Source organism: Elephantulus edwardii, unplaced genomic scaffold (assembly GCF_000299155.1).
Source record: "Elephantulus edwardii isolate Elephantulus edwardi_28Jun2011 unplaced genomic scaffold, EleEdw1.0 scaffold00034, whole genome shotgun sequence".
NCBI lineage: Eukaryota > Metazoa > Chordata > Mammalia > Macroscelidea > Macroscelididae > Elephantulus > Elephantulus edwardii.
The window spans coordinates 19235271-19257022 of record NW_006399784.1 but is presented as its reverse complement, the minus strand read 5'-3'; the positions used below and the strand labels follow the sequence as shown (position 1 = coordinate 19257022).

General features: G+C 43.0%; 1 protein-coding gene and 1 pseudogene across 2 annotated transcripts in view; one reads left to right on the top strand and one right to left on the bottom strand.

The window, feature by feature from the left end:
• The window catches only part of LOC102867662, a 112676-nt pseudogene extending 111176 nt beyond the window's left edge, over positions 1-1500 (top strand).
• FBXW7 (F-box and WD repeat domain containing 7, E3 ubiquitin protein ligase) overlaps positions 1-1509 on the bottom strand; it is a 253699-nt gene extending 252190 nt beyond the window's left edge. The window contains exons 1-2 of one of the 2 annotated variants that reach the window (XM_006884471.1): positions 1393-1509; positions 1228-1301 (exon numbers count right to left, since the gene is read on the bottom strand). The gene's annotated coding sequence lies outside the window, so the exon portion shown is untranslated. Of the gene's footprint in view, positions 1-1227 lie in introns of both variants that reach the window. The other variant, XM_006884470.1, reaches the window with a different exon arrangement.
• Between the last annotated feature and the right edge of the window lie 20243 nt (positions 1510-21752).

The window sequence follows — 21752 nt, the reverse complement described above, 5'->3', positions numbered from 1 at the left end:
TTTTCCTTATGCTTTGTTCAGAGACAGGTCTAGATACATAAAGCCAACTGTTACATAATTTAGAGGGCAATAAACTTGAAAAACTTACTACTTAAAAAAAAGTAGAGGATCACAGCATTGAAAAAATTTAAGTTATTCAAGAACCTGAATGGATAATATAAAGTAGCTAACCCCAAGTCCTTTCACATCTCTTAGCTGTGATTTCAAAGAAGAGTCATACAGTGGTATGGTAAGCAAGTCTCAGTAGAATACCAAGTTCTATGAATGATATAAAATCCCACTCCCTGTTTAACCCTTAAAGTCTGGGGAATACACACACACACACACACACACACACACACACAATATTAATGATTTGCAGTACAAATCAAAGCTCTTGGATTTGATGGGAGGTGGGAATCATTCTTTAAAAACTTTTGCCTAAGTCGATGGAGATGGGAAAATAACTCACATCACCAAAGCCTGATGTCATCTGCCAAGTGAAAAAGTGCTATCATTTAGGACATATGCTACTGGAGAAAAAGCATTTGGGTAAGGGAAAAACATGTAACAACTTTTATAAACTGTACTATATGCTCTCACCCAAATAAACCTTGATTCATAAGAACTGAGAATTTCCTGAGCAACTGAAATCTGTTACAATGTCCTCTTGACACATAAGCATCGGACTATGAGAATATAAAAAAAATTCCTGTATCAATGGAATGCTCTAAAGAAAGAATAAGGAGGGGAGGGGAAGAAAACAAAATTTTACTTTCACTTTTTCACTTTTGGAAGATTCACATGCTAAGTAGTAGTTCCCACCCTCTCGGGCCCACGTGAGCGTGCCCCCAAAACAAAAACTTCCAGCACTGTCTCACAGCCAGTGTACCAGGAAAAGGTCTATTTTAATGATATCTTTTTGTGCACATATGCTTTGGCTGCCTTAATTTCCTTTGCAAATTTCTGGCCCAAAAGGTGCAAGGATCCACTCTGCAGAAACACAGAACTCCCCCAAGAGAGTTCTAACATACTTGCAAATCACTCACGCAAAGAGATACAAGGTTACAAAACACGCGACTACCCACCGCGTTCTCCGCTCTGGCAGAAGGAAGGGTAACTAACTCTCATCTCCTGCACTGTCAACACACCTAGAGAAGGCGAGCAGAACTCCAGGAGAGTACGCCCGCCCTTAGCCCCAGGTCCCTCTCCCTGGGCCACTCACTCTCGGGAACGCAGGGTCAACACGGTGGCGCTGAGAAAGTGGGTTGGTTCCCTTCCTCCGTGGGACTGAAGAGGCGGCCGCAGGAGGCTCCGGCGCGCTGCAGAAGCAGCGCCGCGAGTGTCTCTAAAGCAGGGGGACACCCCGGGTCTCTTCCGCGCCTCCGAGTGAGAGGCGGCGGCCCCGCTCACCTCTTCTTTTCCTCTTCCTGGGTCTCTTCACGCCGTGACTTCTGCCAGTCCAGGGCCACTTCGCCCGACAGAGTCACGATTGAGAGGCGAAAGATGGTGTTTTTATAAAAAGTTTCCTCTGGGCGGAGGCTGCGGCCGGCCCCCCGGGTCCCCCCCGGCCCCGCCGTCCTCGGGCCGGGGCGGGGGAGGGGGCGCTGAGAACTCTTCCCGGAGCCCTGCCGAGGAGCCGGGGGGCCGGCTACTTGCCGACGGGGAAGGCCCCCCGAGGGGGCGGAGGGGAGGGGGAAGGTCGGCGGCGCCGGTCCTGCGCTCCTGGCCGCCCCGATCGCCACTTCACATCAGGGTCCCCGCCCCCCCGGCCAGGGGGTGGCTTCGGAGGTTGGGGTCTCGGCTCATACACACGCGGGCGAGATGCTACGGCCCTGGGCAGGTACAGGAGGCGGCGGCGAGGCGGGGGACCCAGCCGGCTCCGCTCGGCGCCGCCCCCGCTCCCGGCTCCTGCATGTGTCGCTGCGGCTGAGACCCCTTTCCCTACACCTTGGGAGTCCCTCGCTCACGCCCCGGGACGAGGCTGAAGCTCTGGTCCGTCCTCCGCGTCTCTGGACCGCACGGCAGCTGCCCAGCCCCAGCCCGCGGTCGCCGCCTCCCTGCCCCCAGCCGCCGGCTCCGGCTCCGGCTCGGGCTCCGGCGTGTGCAGCCGCGGCTGCCGGCCGGGAAGGTGAGGGGGGGCGAAGAGGGGCGGCCGCAGCTTCTGCTGGCCCAGGTAAGGGCAAAGGTTCCGGCGGTGGCCAGTGCACACAGGCTGGGTCCCTCGGATGCTCCCCCGTTCTCACTCTTTCGGCGGCAGAGCTGATAGTGCCGGGAGCTCCGCTCGCTGTCTCGCTCGCTCTGTGCCGAGCTCTCGCCTCACTCTACAAGAGAGGGGCGGGAGGGAATCGGCGCATATCTATGACGCAGTCACCTAGCAACCGCTCTCCTCTCCCCCCTCCCGTCTCGTTCGCTCTGAGGCTGCCGCCGCCGTCCTTCCCCCGCCCCCTCCGCCCACCGCGCCCTGGGCAGCCCGGCGCATTCTGATGACGTTCAAAGGGAAGAGGAAGTCAGGGCTGGGGAGCGGGTGGGTGCGCCTCGGCCGCGGGACTTAGTGCCGCCGCAGCCGCTGCCGCCTCTACAGCCGCGTCAGAACTGAAGAGAGGAAGGGGAGGAGCCGAGTGGAACCTAAACTGCCGCTTGGTCTTCCCCGTGACCTGAGAGCGGCAAAAGAGCTTGCTCTGCCGCCGATTCCTTCAAGGGCAGGTGATGACTGCTCTTTTGGCTGCTCTCGGGGCCCGGCTGTGAACGGGCGCGTTCCATCAGAAAGTGAGGACTTTGGCCCGATCGATCGAGGGCTGAGCTGAACTGAACGAGAAGTTTTCCCACAGACTCATGCGTTACACCTGCTCCTAGGAGCGAGCGCCCCGCTCTTCCCGGGGTGTGAAGTGAGCACCAGCATGTGGGCGGGCGGAGCAAATGCTTGATGAATGAATGAATAAATGCCTCTCTCACGAGTCACTGGAGGAGCTCAGAAGAGAGAATGGAAGTGCAAGCGCTATGCAAACCGCTATGCATTCTAAAGATGCGAATTACAATGCACCCCTCTCCTGGAAAAGCAAATGGTGCGAGCAAATCTTTGCTGAAAACAGAATTGATGGAGGGGCGGGGGGAAATTGGAAGTGAGATTACTTATCTGGCAGGAGAGCGAGGAGGAGTCTTTCAGAGGTGGTGGAGAATTATTTTTCTTTTTCAAGAGCAGAATTTAGCACTGTTTACTTCATTCGTGTTTAGGATTGTAGCCTTGGAGAGAGCTTTTTGACGTGTTTTGGTTGTTATGCAGCGCCCATCTATTACTCTCATCAAGAAATGTGTTTTAGATCCGACTCAAACCTGTTTCCTTTCTGAAATAAATAGTACTATTATGCAGCATTTCAAACAAATGTTACTCCAGAAAATGAATTCAAGTAAATATTCATAAAGTTAAGTGTAGTTATCACTTAAAAATGAAAAAAGAACCAACATCTTGAGAAATCTATCCGAACCTGTTCTGATGGCTCGTGTCAAAATGAGATGAAAGAAGCAGGAATTATGAAAGGAAGCAGATTCCGAAGTTATGTCCCGAACCTTCATACACCCTACCTCCTCTGAAAGTAGCAGTAATGAGTTCTTTTTCCAGCTGGCAGGATAGAAGCCAGCAGATTGTGGATACTACTGCCTCCACTACCACATGCAAACAACAGACCAAGGAAACTTCTTCTAAGTAAGTAAATCCAAGGACTCATTTTTTTCTTTGCAATACTACAGAAAAACTTCAGAAACTAGGAATGACTCCAAAAGTAGCATTTGACCCAAATTTCCAAGAACCAGGTTAAATGCATTACTAAATTACCCTGCACTTGACAAGCTGTGTAATCAGTTACATACTGTATCCTTCCAAGTAAAACTTTTTGGAGAACATGATGACCGAAACAGCTACAAAATAATTCTTTTTCTTTTTGTTTTGTGCCTCTTCCCATGGTGCCTTTACCCATGGTGGGGAAATGGTGAAAGTTGAATAAGGGGTGGGGGAGGCTTATGGATTTTGTGAAGCAGCAATTTAGATTCGCCCCCCCCCTTTGCGTTTTACGTGTAAATAGTGTAAATCAAGGTTCTGCGCGCAGCCAAGGACACCTGCAGAATACAGACCTTCAGTGGACTGATCTGTTTTCACTGTCAGTGACTCCACCTTAGAATCTCGGTGTTGAGAAACAGAGTATCACAGAGCAGAGTTCTGAGACATATAGTTACAAAGTAGCAGTGGGACAAGCTTCCTATTCAAGATCCGCCCACCTCACCACCCAGCGTGATAACAGGAGGAAACAGCTGGAACTTGCCACTAGAGGAGGAAGTTCCTCTATTTCCATCTTGGTTCACATCTACGTTAGTTCCTTTTATTGCTTATTAACCCACAGGAGCTAGTTAATTAACAGTTCTAAAAATCTGATGTTTAAGTAGCCTGTCTTTTCCTGGTTCATCAATTCGGGCAAAGAGCTACATAAATAATGTTTCAACATAGGAAAGAGATCTTTGTGTTGGATCTTTAACTCCCACACATGAAAGTGAGTTCTTGGTGATGGTTTTCTTAGGTATTGTCAAGTCAAGTAGGACTCATAGTGACCTTATGAATAATAGACCTGAACCTTGTCCTATCTGTGCTATCCTCATCATCTCTGACACACTGGAGCTCACTGCTGCAGTCACTGTGTCAATCCTTCTCATTGCAAGTCTTGCTCTCTTTTACTAACTCTCCCATCTCTCCAGGCCTGATGCCCCTTTCTAAGGAATAGCCTCTCCTAGCAATATGTCCAAGGTATGAAAGCTTCATTACATTTTGCTCCAAAGAGCATTGTGGCTACACTCTTTCCTAAACATTTGTTTCTTTTGGTAGTCCATGGGATATTCAGTACTCATCTCCAGTACCACAACTCAAAGGCATGAATTCTTCTGTCATACTTATTCATTGTCCAACTTTCAGATGCATAGCAGATAATTGAAAAGATCATGGCCCGGATCAGGAACAACTTAGTCTTCAAGCTGGCATTGTTATTGTTGGTTGTTGTTAAGCAGTCGTTTTGACTCATAACAACCTAGGTACAACAGCTCTGAACTCTATCCTGTGCCAGCCTCATCATCTCTACTACTCTTAAGTATTTTGGAGAGGTCCATGAGCAGACCTTCCCAATAAAATATATCTTCTGATCTCCTGACCACTGATGCCAAGGGTGCTGATTGTTGATCCAAGCAAGATTAAATCATTGACAGCTTCAATCCTTTCTCTGTTACATCATCTGTTGATCACATGATGAAGACCTTTGTTTTCTTGATGTTGAGATGTTACCCATATCAAAGAAAATAAGGCCCCCAAAATCAATGGAATACCGATAGGAGCCTTCACAATTATTTGCATCAGAGAGCTAGGCAGTGAATAAGGATGGTAGAAGAAGAATCAATGGCTTTGAGTTATAGTGTTGGAGAAGAATATTGAACATACCATCGACTGCCAAGAGAAGAAACAGATTTGTCCTGAAGAGTGTAAAAACAACTTGCTCTCTGGAGGCAAGGATTTTGAAGCTGTCTCACACTCCTGACATGTTGACAGGAGTTACCAATCCCTGGAAAAAGACATTATGCTTGAAAGGGTGGATGGAGGGTCAGCGCAAGAGACAAAGATGCTGGAGGAGATGGATTGACTCGGTGACTAGGGTAATGGAGCTAGATGTATCAGAGGCAATGAAATTGGCTCAAGATAGAGCAGGGTTCAGAGGTGTTATACATAGGATTGCTATGAGTCACAAGCAACCCAATGGTACAGAACAACAACAACAACTTAGTAGTCTTTACTGTAAAAGATTCAATAAGTTAAATTATTCAGCAAAATAGCTTTTTATTTCTGGAAATGCTCAGGTATAATTCATCTAGTATATTTGTTAGTTTTAGCAATTTTGTTGTGAAATAGACATAAAAATGCATAAAGCAGTTGTATAATGAAAAATATTATAGGAAACCCCATGTAATCTATCAACCAAGGTCAAGAATTAGGACATTACATTCACTGTAACACTGAAAGTCCCATTGTGACCTTTCCTGAACATAACTCTGTTCCTGTCTGTCCCAGGTAACCATTAATTAATTTTTATGATAACCATTTCTTTCCTTTATTGTTTTATCATAAGCCTATAATTCTAAACAAGATACTGTTTGAATTTGCCTTTCTTGAACTTTATCTTACTGGGACTACATAGCATGTAATCTTTTATACCCCCCAACATGGATTTTAATGTTGTTACTCATTTAAAAATTCATAAAATAAATGTCTGACAGTTGATTCTAATTCATAGTAATCCTCTAGACAGTAGATTGGCTTCCTAGAGTTTCCAAGGCTGTAATTTCAAGACTGCCTCATCTTTTATCCATGGAGTGGCTGGTGGGTTCATGCCACTAACCACATCTGAATGCCACTGCACTATTTTTAATTCTTTGTTGTTACATGTTCTGACAATTGCTGAATTTTATGGTATTCCATTGCAGCAATATGCTACAATTTACTTCACTATTTGGTAGCTTGTGAGCTGTTATAAACATTACTGCTATGGACATTCTTCATATGTGTTTTCTGTCATCTAATGGCATAGTCTGTAGGAAGTTGCACTACTGACCCAAAGATAGCACCTCTCTGGTGGTTCAAATCCACTAGAGCCTCTGCAGAGAAAAGATAAGCATAATTCCCAAAAGGCCACCAGAGTTCTCTGCTGAATATACTATGGACTAAAAAAATAGAGAAAATCTATTTTGGAGGAATTACAGCTACAATCACTCACAACATTGTATTTCAGGATGGATCCAGAAATGGTCTTTTTTTGCTATGAATGTAACCCTTTTTTCCTCACCTTTTCATTTCCATTTCTGTCATAGACTGGGACAGTACATTAACAGGGAGCTACCAGAAGTACAGGCTGGGTTTAGGCTATGGCACTAGGAACATCAGGTCCAATGTCTGATGGATACTGACTGAAAGCAGAGAGTACCAGAAGAATGTCTCATCTGTGTTCCATTGACAATGCAAAGGCATTTGACTGTGGATCACAACAGATTGTGGCTAACACTGAGAAGGACAGGAATTCCAAAATACCTGATTGTGCTCAAGCAAGAGCTGTACTTGGACCAGGAGGCACTCATCAGAACAGACCAATATAGATGAAAGCGTGATTCAAAATCTGGAAAGGAATACATCAAGAATGTGTTCTGTATCCATACCTTTTCAATTTATATGTTGAACTGATCATTTGAGAGACTAAACTTGCCTCGTGCAGATGACACAAACTTTCTCACTAAAACTGAAGAGGACCTGAAGCATCTGCTGCAGAAGGCCAAAGACTGCAGTCTTCAATACGGATTGAAGCTCAATATCAAGAAAACAAAGATTCTTACCACTGAACCAATTGGCATCACCATCAGGGATCAAGAAAAGATTGAGATTCTTAATATCAGCTTTCTCAGGAAACCAGCAGCCAAGAAATCATATTACATTAGGAAAGTCTGCTGTCAGGGGCCACTCCAGAGTGCTGAAACACAAAGATGTCAGTCTACAGACTAAGGTGCACCTGATCCAGGCCATGGTCTTCACAATTACTTGCTATGCATCAGAGAGCTGGGCAATGACCAAAGATGGCAGAAGATGTATTTATGCCTATGGGTTATGGTTGTGGAGAAAAGTATTGAACATACCATGGATTTCCAAGAGAACAAACAGGTCTGACCTGGAGAGGGTGAAACCAACATGCTCTTGAGGAGGCAAGATTTTAAAGCTTTATCTCACATACTCCTGGCATGTTGCCAGAAGAGACCAGTCCTTGGAGAAGGATATCATGCTTGAAAAAGCACAGGAACAATAAGAAAGGACACTTTCAAGGAGATGGCTTGATGTAGTGATTTGCAGCAATGGGTTTAAGCACAGCAGAATCTGTCCAAATAGCACAGGATCGAACTGAGTTTCTTTCTGATGTAGGTGGAGCTGACTCAACAGCACTTACCAAGAAGTCCATTGTGGGCTCAGCTGGTGTACATAGAGCCTCTATGAATAGTCACAAGCAACTCAATGGCACATAAGAACAAAGCAAAAGAGTAGTTTTTTTGCTCCCCTCTGGCAGTACTTAATGCAGCTTTAGTGTTTGGAAGCATCACCTGCCCTCATGCTGTGCACTACTCCATCTTTAGAAGTAACCCAGCCATTTTTGCTTCAGCTTGTTTTAACTAGCTTTCTCCCAGCCAAGCCTTTAGTACCTCTCTGCTTTCTCCTGTATTTCTTTGACTTTCTAGGAATCTTTTCAAGAGCACTTAACTCCAAAGTTTCTGTCTTCTCTTTGGCTCTCAACTCACCTTGCTGTCTACCAGATCCTCTGCTTAGCCCTTCCAGAATCTGCCCTTATTTTACTTTGCAACATCTTTTCATCTTTAGGCCTGTGCCTCTTCCAACATTATAATTGTGTACTGAACTGATATCAAAGGAAAGAGGAGAGCATAACATTTGCCCAGAACCTAGAATAAATATCCAGTTATTTTATCTTTACAGAACCCTTCAAATAATACAAGATGACCACATTCTTGTATTCTTTTACTGACTACATTAATAACAAGCAAAAAGAATCACTGTTATAGAGCCGATTTTCACTCCTAATGTAGAACTGCCCCACAGGATTTCAAAGGCTATAGTTTTACAGAAGCATGCTGCTGCAGTTTCCATAGATATTCAGGTTAGTGACCAAGTACTTACCAGTGACACCCCCACTCCTTCCTGTTGTTGGAAGACTTCATTTCTCAGTCTCCCTTGGGACTATATAAGCCAGGCAAGTAGGACGTGGGCTGAAATAGTGTTATCACTTCCATGCTCCATCCCTAAAGTCTCAAAACCAGAAGCCAATAATTTTAAGATACTGAATCATATGGTAGTCTTCCAGATTCATGGGTCATCTCCTGAAATCAGTGTTCCACATCTCCATCAGACTGTGGTCTGAGCAAAATAATGGTTTCTTGCACAAAGTTATGGAGTTTTATACCAAGCTTGCAAGTAATAGAAGATAATATTGTTGTTGTGTGGCTTTATAGATGACCCTCCAGGAGGTTTTCAGAGGCAATAAATCACACAGGAGGAGACTGCCCATCCTTCTCTCTCAGAGGAGCTAGTGTATTTAAATAGTGTGCCTTTGGATGACAGTGCAGCTTCTTACCAATAGATTACAAAAGCTTGCTAGTAGACAATGTTGTTTTGTTTGTTGTTATTATGTGCTGTCAAATCACCTGCAACCTATAGCTACCCTATATACATTGGCTCTGAAGCCTGCCCTATCTTGATCTAGTCTCACTGATTCCAGCACACCTAAACCCATTGCCCCAGTTACTGTATGAATCCATCTCATCAAGGGTCTTCCTCTCCTGCACTGTCCACCTCCCTCCTGAGCATTCTGTCCTTCTCCAAAGACTGATCCTTCCTGGCCATGTACGTGAAGTATATGAGATGGAGCTTAAAAATACTAGATTCCAAGAATAATAGTGATAAACTATAATAACAATTATGTTGTCAGTAAAAAAGTCACAACTTATTCTGATCCACACAGTCAAATGCCTTTGCATAGTCAATAAAGCATAAATACACATTCTTCTATTCTTTACTTTGAACCAGGATCCATCTGACATCAGCAGTGATATCCCTTATGTCACAGCCTCTTCTGAATCCTGTTTGAACTCCTGGCAGTTCCCTATCTATGTACTGTTCTAACCATTTTTTAATAATCTACTGCAGTATTTTGCTTGCATGTGATATTAATGACATTGTCCAATAGTTTCTGCATTCTATTGAATTACCTTTCTTGGGAATGGGAACAAATATGGACCTCTTCCTATCTGGTGGCCAGACAGCTGTCCTCTAAATTTCCCAACATAGACATCCAAGGCTGCATCTGTTAATTAAAACAAGTTAATTGGTATCCCATTGATTCTTGGGGCCTTATTTTTTGCCAGTGCTTTCAATGCAGCTTCTACTTCTTCCTTCATTACCATTGGCTCCTGATCCTATGGTACATCTTGAAATTTTTCAGTGTCAGTCAATTCTTTTGTAACCGTGATTCTTGTGCTCGTGTGGAACCTATACCTGGACCAGGAGGCTGTTGTGCAAACAGAGCAGGAGAATACTGCAGGGTTTGGAATTGAGAAGGGAGTGTGTCAGGGTTTTAGTCTCTCTCCATACCTATTTAATCTGTGTACTGAGCAGATTACTGAAGCTGGACTCTATGAAGAGGTGTGTGGCATCAGGATTGGAGGGAGACTCATCCATAACCAGATGACACAACCTTGCTTGCCAAAAGTGAGAAAAACATGAAGTACTTATTGCAGAAGATCAAGGAATGAAACCTTCAGTATGGATTATATCTCAATAACAAGAAAAGAAAAATTCTTACCACTGGAGTAATAGGTAGCATTATGATGGATGGAGGGGATTGAAGCTGTCAATAGGTATATCTCGTTTGGATTCAGCAGTCAGAAAATAAATAAGGAGACACATTGCACTGGGAAAATCTGCAGTTAGAGACCTCTCCAAATTATTGAGGAATAATGATATCGGTTTGAGAACTAAGGTGTGTCTAATTCAGGCCATGATCTTTCGTACTACTTGCTAAAAGCTATACAATGAATAAGGATGACAGGAAAAAGAACTGATGCCTTTGAGCTGTGGTGTTGGAGACAGCCAAGACAATGTACAGAGAGTCTTGAAGAGGGTAAAGCCAGAGTACTCTTTGAAGGCAAGAATGATGAGGCTCCACCTCACATACTTTGAGCAAATTGCTGCAAGGGGCTATTCCTTAGAGAAGGACATGATATTGGGAAGGGTGGAGGGTCAGTAAAGAAGGGGAAGACCCTTAACTAGTTGGATTGACGTGGTGATTGCTGCAATGGGTTCTCGTGTGTCAGGAAGTGTGAGGATGGCACATGATAGAACAGGGTTTAGATCTCTTGTTCATAGGGTCGATATGAGTCATACTCAACTCTATGACACCTAACAACAATAATATATTATTTTTGTTCTAGTCTAATGAGATTGTGTTATTTAGAATTTTTATGACCTGATATGATAATCATGTCTCTCTAATTATATACACACTCTTATAAGTATACTTAAATTTTGTGCCCTTATGTAAAAGATAGTGTTATATGAAAAATGGAGAATTACCACAGAAAATCACAAAGGGGGATGGTCATGTCATTACATAACTGCCAAATCACATTATATAACTGTCAAATCCAGGCAAATTGACATGTAACTTTAAATATAATAGCCAGCATTACACTTCCCTTGCACCTGAGCGCATGTAAGTCAGTAAAATCAGGAAGGGAGAATGCCAGGGATGTGTCCTATCTCCATATCTTTTTAATATATATGCAAAACAGACCATTTGGGAGACTGGGCTCTATGAGGAGGAAAGTGGCATCAGGATTGGAGGAAGACTCATCACAACTTGCCTTACACAGATGACAACCTGGCTTTCTGAACAGGACCCTTGCTTGCTGCAGAAGGTCAAGGACTGCAGCCTTCAATATGGATTGAAGTTCAACATCAAGAAAATAAAGATCTCACCACTAGGCTGATTGGTAGTATCATGACAGATGGTGAAGAGATTGAAATTATTAACAGCTTCAGTTTGCTTGGCTCTACAATCAACACTTTTGGTACCAGCAGTCAGGAAATCAAAAGACTAATTGCATTGGGAAAGTCGGCTGTCAGGGACTGCTCCAGAGTACTGAAGAGCAATGATGTCAGTCTAAAGACTAAGGTGCGCCTGATTCAGGTCATGGCCTTCACAATTAATTGCTATGCATCAGAAAGAAGGAGCACTGATGCCCTTGAGTTGTGGTGCTGGAGAAGAGTACTGAATATACCATGGACCCCTAGGAGAACAAACAGGTTCATCCTGGAGAGGATCAAACCAGGCAGCTCCTTGGAGGCAAGGATCCTGAAGCTTCATTCCACATACTTTGGGCATGTTGCAAGAAGGGATCAGTCCTTGGAGAGGGACATCATGGGAATGTGGAGGGACAGCGCAAGAGAGGAAGACCCTCAATGAGATGGATTGACTCAGTGCCTGAGGTAGTGAGGGTAGTTGTGTCAGAGACGGTAAGGTTGGCTCAGAACAGAGCAGGGTTCAGAGCTGTTCTATATAGGGTTGCTATGATTCACAAACAACTTGATGACACATAAGAATACAAAATAGGGAATAGATTTTTTTTCTGTTTTCACAAATGCAAAATGTCAGATAATTAAATTGATGGTAAATGAGGAATCATTCACTCATTGCTATTGTGTCTGAACTGACTCAAAGCTGACCCTCCAGAGGCTATAAATCACATTGGCAGAGATTGCTCATCTTTAAAAGAGCAAACTGTCACCTTTAGCTTGGTGGTGCGATTCCTATCCACCAGGCCACTATTGTTGTTGTTATTGTGTACCATCGACTCAAGACCGTCTCATAGCTGACCCTCCAGCAGGTTTTCAAAGTCAGTAATTGCATGGAAGTTGACTGCTCATCTTTCTCCCATGGAGCAGTTGAAGGATTCACATGCCTTCAGTTGATACCACAATTCCTTACCCTAGGCCACCAGAGCTCCCACTAGACCATTGTTATTGTTAGGTGCCCTTTAGTCATGTATGACTCATAGCAATCCTATGAACAGCCGAAATAGGCCTTGCTCTGTCCTGTGCCATCTTGATCATCTCCAGTGCCCATTGCTACAGTCACTGTGTCAGTCCATTTCATTGGGGGTCTTTCTCCCCTTAGCTGACATGCCAACTCCCTAAATGAGGAGGAAGTATAATAACTTTACAGAAACAGGAATTCTAAGCTCTAACCCAAATTAAAATAGGACTTTTACAGAAAAGGGAAAAAAGCCCCTTCAAAAAAAGGTATTGAGTCTTCTGTGAATGAAGTGCCACAATTTGAATATCAGCACCCGTCCCGCTCCCAAGTATTTGCTTAAGGTTTCCTGTTCAATACTTAGGCATTTTTTTCAAGAATAAAGATATCTTCCTATTCTTCAGCTATTCAGCCAAGAGTTTCTCTTTTATATACATACATACATAAATAAAATGTCATGACTTAACATCCTATATGCTATAAGAAAAGGCAGCTGTCTCTGCTCTAGCTGACATCCCCAAAGTATGTCAATAACTTGCACTTTGTGCTACTATTTTCATTCTATCACAATTAAAGTATTCCTTTTTTATTGTTTTTTTAAGGTTATTCTTTTTTCTTTGTGGATTTTTTTTTGTTTAGGGATAATAAATTATTATTATAGTGTGTGCATCAACTGACATAATAGCGTAGGAAACAACTTGGAAATCAGCATCACACAGATGTACTGTGTGGATATGTTATTGTTGTTAATGTTCCATCGAGTCGACTGTGATTCAGAATGAACCTCTGCACAATAACTCTGAATCCTGCCCTATCCTGAGCCAATTCCACTATCTGCAAAACAGCTATTCCCATTTTCCCAGTTACTGTATCATCTCATCTGGAGTCTTCCTCTCCTGCACTGCCCCCCCTTCCAAGCATGATATCCTACTGTAAGCACTGATCCCTTATGGCAGCATAAGTAAGTCAGGCATTGCTTCAGAATTCTTGCCTCCAAGGAGCAACTTGGCTTCACCCTCTCCAGAACGGACTTATTTGTTCTCTTGGCAGTCCATGGTATGTTCAATACTTTTCTCCAGCACCATAACTCAAAGGCATAAATTCTTCTTCTGTCATCTTTGGTCATTGTTCAGTTCTCTGACGCATAGCAAGTAATTGAGAAGACCATGGCCAGAATCAGGCATATCTTAGTCCCTACACAGACATCGTTACTCTTCATTACTCTAGAGAGGTCTCTGATAGCAGATTTTCAATTCATCTTCTGGATTTCCTGACTGATGGTGCCAAGAGTATTGATTGTGGAGCTGAAATTAACAATCTCAGTCTCTTTTCCATTTATCATAGTACTTCCAATAGCCCAGTGGTGAGAATCTTCGTTCTCTTGATGTTGAGCTTCAATCCATATTTGAAGACTTCTAGTCTCTGACCTTGTGCAGCAAGTGCTTCAGGTCCTCCTCAGTTTCGGCACTCAAGATTGTGCCATCTGCATAGCACAGGTTGTTCATGAGTCTTCCTCCAAACCTGATGCCACATTCTTCTTCTTGAAGTATAACCTCCTGGATAATCTGTTCTGCATATAGATTAAAAGGTATGGAGACAGGATGCATCCCTGATGCACTCCTTTCCCAATTTTTTATCATGCAATTTTTCCTTGCTCTCTTCTGACGATGGCTTCCTGTTGTAAGTATAGGTTTTGCGTGAGCACCGTCAGGTGTTCTGAGGTTCCTATTCTTCTCAATGTTAGCCACAATTTGTTGTGATCTGCATAAACAAATGCTTTTGCATAGTCAGTGAAACACAGACATTCCTCTTGTACTCTCTACTTTTAGCCAAAATCCATCTGACATTGACTATGATGTCCTAACGCCACAGAAAACACTAAAAAATATTTAAAACTCATTGCTGTCAATTCGGTATGAACTCAAATAGCTGACTTTCCATTTTCAAAGGGTGTAAATCATATGAGGAGAGTGACCATATTTCTCCCAGGTGAGTTTGGATTTGAACCAACAAAGAAACACCGCCTTAGGGTTAGCAGAGCAATGCCCTAAAGATTTTGCCACCAGAACTCAATATCTCTAGCTCTCTCCTCCCTTCTTCTCCTCCTCCTTTTCCTCTTCCTCCTCCTCCTGCTTTTTCTCCTCCTCCTCCTCCTCTTCTCTCTGTCTTCTATGTGTGTCTCTCTCTGGGTGTCCTAAAATTGTATCAATAATTGAAGTCTTAGGGAATTTCTTACTGATTCTATTTCTTCATATATCTCATCTAACCTCCAGGCCCTAAGTACACGTCATATTTGCCATTCTAACTCCCACACACTTCTGACATACGCGCAGAACTGTCTCCTTGAACACAAGATACTTTTCTTGAGCTAACAGTTCAAGTCTCTTGCATCTCCACCTTTCACACACCCACACACATACACGTGCACATATACAAGCCCTTCAGAAGTTACTGTTCGTTAAAAATGTAAGCAGCTACAAATAATAGAAAATTCATTGGGCTTAAACTCCAACATGTAGCAGTCACTGTTTCTCTTAATAAAAAGTCCAACAAAGGGAACTCTAATGTTGGTGTTGGTATTGGTGTTGGTGGTGGTGTTGATTGCCGGCAAGTAGAGCACGACTCATAGTGACCCTGTGAACAAAAAGCCTGAAGCCTTTCTATAACTATCGTCATTTATCAAAGTTCATTGAGCTCAACAATGCCATCAGGTGTCCAGGCTATTTCCCAATTCTTAGCAATCCTATGGCATAGTAAACTGCCCCATTGTTTTAAGGCTGAAATCTTTAAGAGATTGCCGGAACATTTTGTTCACCTTGGAGTGGCAGGTGGGTACAAATGCCAATCTTTCAGTCAGCAGCTTAGCTATTAGTAACTGGGTCTCCTTTTGACATTCTTATTATCATCCATACCTTTTTAATCTATGCGCAAAACAGATCATCTGGGAAGCTGATCTCTATGTGGAGGAATATGTCATCAGGATTGGAGGAAGACTCATCAACAACCTGTGTTATGCAGATGATACAACCTCACTTGCTGGAACTGAGGACTTGAAATTCTGAAGTGCTTGCTGCAGAAGGTCAAGGACTGCAGCCTTCAATATGGATTGAAGCTCAACGTCAGGGAAACAAAGATTCTCACTACTGGGCTGATTGGTACAATCATGATAGATGGTGAAGAGACTGAAATTGTTAACAGCTACGGTTTACCTGCCTCCAAAATCAACACTCTTTGTACCAGCAGCAGGGAAATCAAAATATGAATTGCATTGGAAAAGTCAGCTGTCAGGAACCTCTCCAGAGTACTGAAGAGCGATGATGTCAGTCTGGAGTCTAAGGTGCACCTGATCCAGGCCATGGCTTCCACAATTACTTGCTATGCATCTGAAAGCTTGACAATGACTAGGGATGATAGAAGGCAAATTGATGCCTATGGTGCTGGAGAATAGTATTGGATAGACCATGGACTACTAGGAGAACAGGTTCATCCTGGAGAGGGTGAAACCAGGCTGCTTCTTAGAGGCAAGGATTCTGAAGCTTCATCTGACATACTTTGGACATGTTGCAAAGAGAATCAGTCTTTGGTGAGAGACATAATACTTGGGAGGTTGGAGGGACAGCACAGGAGAGGAAGACCATCGATGAAATGGATTGACTCAGTGACTGGGGTAATAGGGGTTAAGTGTGTCAGAAACAATAAGGTTGGCACAGGATAGAGCAGGGTTCAGAGCTGTTGTCCATAGGGTTTCTATGAGTCTCACGTGATTTGACAGCACATAGCAACAACAACAACATTGTCATTCATATCATGTTTGCTTTCATTATGAAGCCTGTAGCCTACTGAGTCCCAAATAGGATTTTGCTCCTCTGGAATCTTATCCCCGTTGTGGACTGGAAGCAGGAGAAAAGGGCTTGTATGAGAAAAGCTAATCTTTCCCCACCATTTCCCTGCACCCTCCTAGTTATGTCTTACTGGCTACAGAAATGTCTCAAGGTCATGTGGAATTCTAAAAAAGTCCGAGATACATATTTAGCTGAACATTGTTACCTTAAGTGTGATTGAATTCTTATTAAGGAAAGTGGGAAGAATGAATATAGGGTGAGAAAGTAGCAGTGTCTGATAGTGCCTTCAAAAGAGTTTTCATTTAACAAAAGGATCATCAATGCCAAAACAGCAGAAACAGCTGCCATCCTTTTTGTTTTAAGTAGCAATTTCCCGCCAATGCTTTGCATACAATTATCAGTAATATATAGCATCCTCTTTTTTGCTTCTTGTAGTTTAAAAATTCTAGTCATTTCATTTCACTAGCATCTTTAATAAATGAATTTGTGATCTCCAGATGGCTGACTTTTAGACTATTGATTGCATCATCATTGTAAAATACATCTTATTAGTGGCCTTTATAATCTTATGTATAAGAATGATTAAATATTCATTTCCTTTTAAGAACCCAAATAAGCATTATCTTTTTTGCGTTGAAACAATCTGAATATCACAGAAAAGTTGTAAGAAGAGTACAAAGTTGGCTTCCCCCCTCCCTTTTATTCTGAATTGCTTAGAAGTAACTTGCTGATCTGATGCTTTACTATTTCTTACAAAGAGAAACATCCTTCTCCTAGCTGATTGCAGTGTTGTTGTCATGTGCCATCAAGTCACCTGCAACTCAAAGCAATTCTTTTTTTTTATGATAGAAACCTACATTAATCATTTTTGGACTTTTTTTAGATGATGATGATGATGATGATGATGATTTTCTGTGTGTGTACCATCAAATTGGATCTGACCAGTACAGGAGGAGATTGTCCCTCCTCCAGCAGAGCGTCTGGTAGATTCGAGCCACGTACCTTCAAAGCAATTCTATGCACAATATTGATGAACCCTGTCCTAGCCTGAGCCAACCTCACTTCCTCTAAGATTCCTACCCCCATTACACCAGTTACTGTGTTGATCCAACTCCTCCAGGGCCTTCCTTTCTTGGACTGTCCCTCCATCCTTCCAAGCATGAAGTCCTTCTCCAAAGCCTGGTCCCCCCTGTCAACATGCTGCAAGTGTGTGAGAAGGAGCTTAAAAATCTTTGCCTCTAAGGAGCAGATTGGTTTCACCCTCTCCAAAAGAGACTTGTTAGTTCTCTTGGCAGCCCATGTTATGTTCAATATTCTTCTTCAGTACCACAGTTCACAGGCATAGATTCTTGTTCTGCCATTCTTCCAGCTCTCCAGTGTATAACAAACAATTGTGAGATCATGGCCTGGATCAGTTGCATCTTAGTCTTTAAACTGATATCATTGCTCAGTAGTACTCTGAAGAGGTTTCTGACAGCACTTTTTCCTAATGCAATTTGTCTTTTGATTTCCTGACTGCTGGTGCCAAGAGTATTGCTTGTGGAGCCGAGCAACCTGAAATTGTTAACAATTTCTTCTCCATCTATTATAGTACTGCTTATTGACCCAGTGATGAGAATCTTTGTCATCCTGATGTTGAGTTTCCATATTGAAGGCTTCAGTCCTTGACCTTCTGCAGCAAAGGCTTCAGGTTCTCCTCAGTTTCAGCAAGCAAGGTTGTGCCATCTGCATAATGTAGGTTGTTGATGAATGTTCCTCCAATCCTGATGCCACATTCCTCTTTATAAAGTCTAGCATCCCAAATAATCTGTTCTGCATATAGACTGAAAAGGTATGGAGATAGGACACATCCCTCATTCACTCCTTTCCTAATTTTGAACCATGTAGTGATTCCTTGCTCTGTTCTGACAGCTGATTCCTAGTCTATGTATAGCTTTTGCAGGAGCACAATCAGGTATTCTGGGATTCCCATTCTTCTCAAGGTTGTTGTCGTTGTCGTTGTTGCTATGTGCTATCGAGGCACCTGTGACTGTATGTCTGTATGACAACTCTGAACCTTGCCCTATCCTGAGCTCATCTTACTGACTCGGACACACCTAACCTCATTTCCTCAGGTACATGTCAATAGCCATAATTTATAGTGATGTATACAGTCAAATGTCTTTGTATATGAAGCACAGGTAGACATTCCTCTGATACTCTCAGTTCTTAGCCAAAATCCATCTGATATTGCCTATGAGTCCCTAGTGCCATGGTATCTTCTAAACCCAGCTTATATTTCTGGTGGTTCTCTGTTGATGTATTGTTCTAGTTGTTTTTGAATAATCTTCAGCAGGACTTTACTTGTGTTTGAAATCAGTGATATTATTCAGTAGTTTCTATACTCTGTTGGATCCCCGTTATTTGGAATGGGAATAAATATGAGCCTCTTCAAGTCAATTGCTAGATAGTTGTCCTCCAGATGCCCTGGCACAGCCTGGTGAACACGTCAAGGGCCACACCATCTGCTGAAATATGTCAGTTAGTATTCCATCAATTCCTGGGACTTTGTATTTTGCCAATTCCTTCAGAGCAGCTTGAACCTCCTCCTTCATCACCATTGCCTCTTGATCATATGTTGCCTCATGAAATTCTTCTGTGTCAGTCAAATCTTTTAGGTACAATTACTTTGTTTACTCCTTCCATCTTCTCCTGATGCTTCCTGGGTCATTCAATATTCTGCCCATAACATACTTAAGTATTGCAACTTGAAGCTTGAATTTGTCTGAGCCAGAAGTCAGAGCCTGATCATGATACAACTATCAAAATCAGGAAATTGATGTTGATAAATGTAGCATCTAACTCAAGTTTATTGGTCAAGAAGCTGGACTTTATGAAGAAGAATGTGACATTTGAGGAAGACTAACCAACAAACAACCTGTCTTAATGAAGATGGCACAGCCTTGCTGACAGAAAATAAAGAGGATTTGAAATATGTGCGACAGAGGATCAAAAACTACAGCCTTTAACATGGATTACATCTCAGTATCAAGAGAGCCAAAATCCTTGTCACTGGACCAGTAGGCAGTATCATAATAGAGGGAGAAAAGATTAAAGTTGTCAGTGATTTCATTTTTACTTGGATCCACAATCAACATGTGTAGTAATAGTAGTCAAGAAGTCAAGACATTTTGAATTGAGAAAATCTACTGCCAAAGACCTCTCCAAAGTGCTAACGAGAAAGGATGGCAGTTTAAAGACTGAGGTGCATCAGACCCAAACCATAATGTTCATAATTACTTGTTACACATTTAAAAACTGGATCATGAATAAGGATAATAGCAGAATCAATGCCTTTGAATATGATGTTGGAGAAGGGTACTGTCTATCCTACCAACTGCCAAAAGAATAAATAAGTCTATCTTGGAGGAAGTGAAACCAGGATACTCCTGAGGCAAAGAGGGTGAAACTTCCTCTCACATCTTAGGGTATGCTGTCAGGAGGAACAAGCAGTTGGGGGAAGATATGCTGGGAAATATGGAGGCTCAGAGAAAGAGCGTCAATAAGATGGATTGACACAGTGACTGAAACAATGGGCCACAGTGCATCAGAAACCCCGAGGATGGTAGAGGACAGGGCAAGGCTCAGATCTGCTGCTCATAGGGTCGCTGTGAGTCGAAGTCCAGTTGACAGCACCTAACAATAACCATGTAATTGTCCAGGAAACTCCAAATCACCATCAATTTGATTCCAACTCAAGGCGACCACATGTGTGTCAGAGTGGAAGTTTGTTGCCCAGTTGTTAAGAAGCTGCACTGCCAGCCCAAAGGCAAACAGTTGGAATCCACGAGCTACTCTGTAAAAGGAAGATAAGCACTCTCCTTCTATGCAATTTACTGCCTCTGTAAACCTGCTGGAAGGTCACCCATGAGTCAGTTGTGATGGTATATAACAACATTGGTTTTCTCTCTCTCTCTCTCTCTCTCTCTCTCTCTCTCTCCCTCCCTCCCTCCCTTCCTTCCTTCCTTCCTCCCTTTTCTTCTGGTAGATTTCCAGTCTTTTACCTCAAATACTCAGGTAGAGTTGAACTTCTAAAGTTTTGGTTAGCAGTTGAGCACATAATCATTCACTCCGGAATTCCACTTTACTCGTTATTGTTAAGGCAGTAAATTGCAAGATAGAAGATTGTCCATCTTTTTTCCGTGGAGCTGCTGGTGAATTTGAACCATTTGCCTTTGAATTTACAGCATACCTCCTTATCCATAGGCCACCAGAGCTGTTTTTGTTGTCATTTGATGTTACTTTAAGGAACATTCATTCATTTTAGTGTGTGTGTTCAACAAGAATATCATTGAAGTGATGCTTTCTTCTTGTACCTCATCAAATGACACATAGTTTTTACTTGTTCTACTCCAGAGTGCTGAAGAGCAACGGTGTCTCTCTGGAGACTAAGGTGTGTCTGATACAGACCATGGTCTTCACAATCACTTGTTATACATCAGAGAGTTGGACAATGACTAAGGACAATAGAAGGAGAATTGAAGCCTCTGAGCTGTGGTACTGGAGAAGAGTATTGAGGGTACCATGGACTGCTAGGAAAACAAACAGATTCATCCTGGAAAGGGTTAAACCGGGCAGTTTCTTGGAGGCAAGGATTCTGAGGCTTCATCTGACATACTTTGGACATGTTGTGAGGAGGGACCAGTCCTTGGAGACAGACAACATGCTTGGAAGGGTGGAGGGACAGCGCAGGAGAGGAAGACCCTCTATGAGGTGGATTGATTCAGTGACTGGGGTAATCGGGATGGGTGTATCAGAGACAGTGTGATTGGCACAGGACAGAGCAGAGTTTAGGGCTGTTGTACATAGGGTCGCTATGAGTTGTAAGCAACTCAATGGCACATAACAACAACATACAACAATCAACACTCTTGGCACCAGCAGTCAGGAAATCAAAAGACAAATTGCATTAGGTAAATCTGCTGTCAGGGATCTATCCAGAGAACTGAGAAGCAACGATGTCAATATAGAGACTAAGGTGCACCTGATTCAGTCCGTGGTGTTCGCAATTACTTGCTATGCATCAGAGAGCTGGATAATAACTAAGGAAAACAGGGAAAAAATTTGATGCCTTTGAGTTGTGGTGCTGGAAAAACGTCTTAACTGGCCACGGACTGCCAAGAAAACAAACAGGTCTGTATTGGAGAGAGTGAAGACAAGTTTCTCCTTGGAGGCTAGGATTTTGAAGCTCCATCTCACATATTTTGGACAATGTGGGACAGATCCTTGG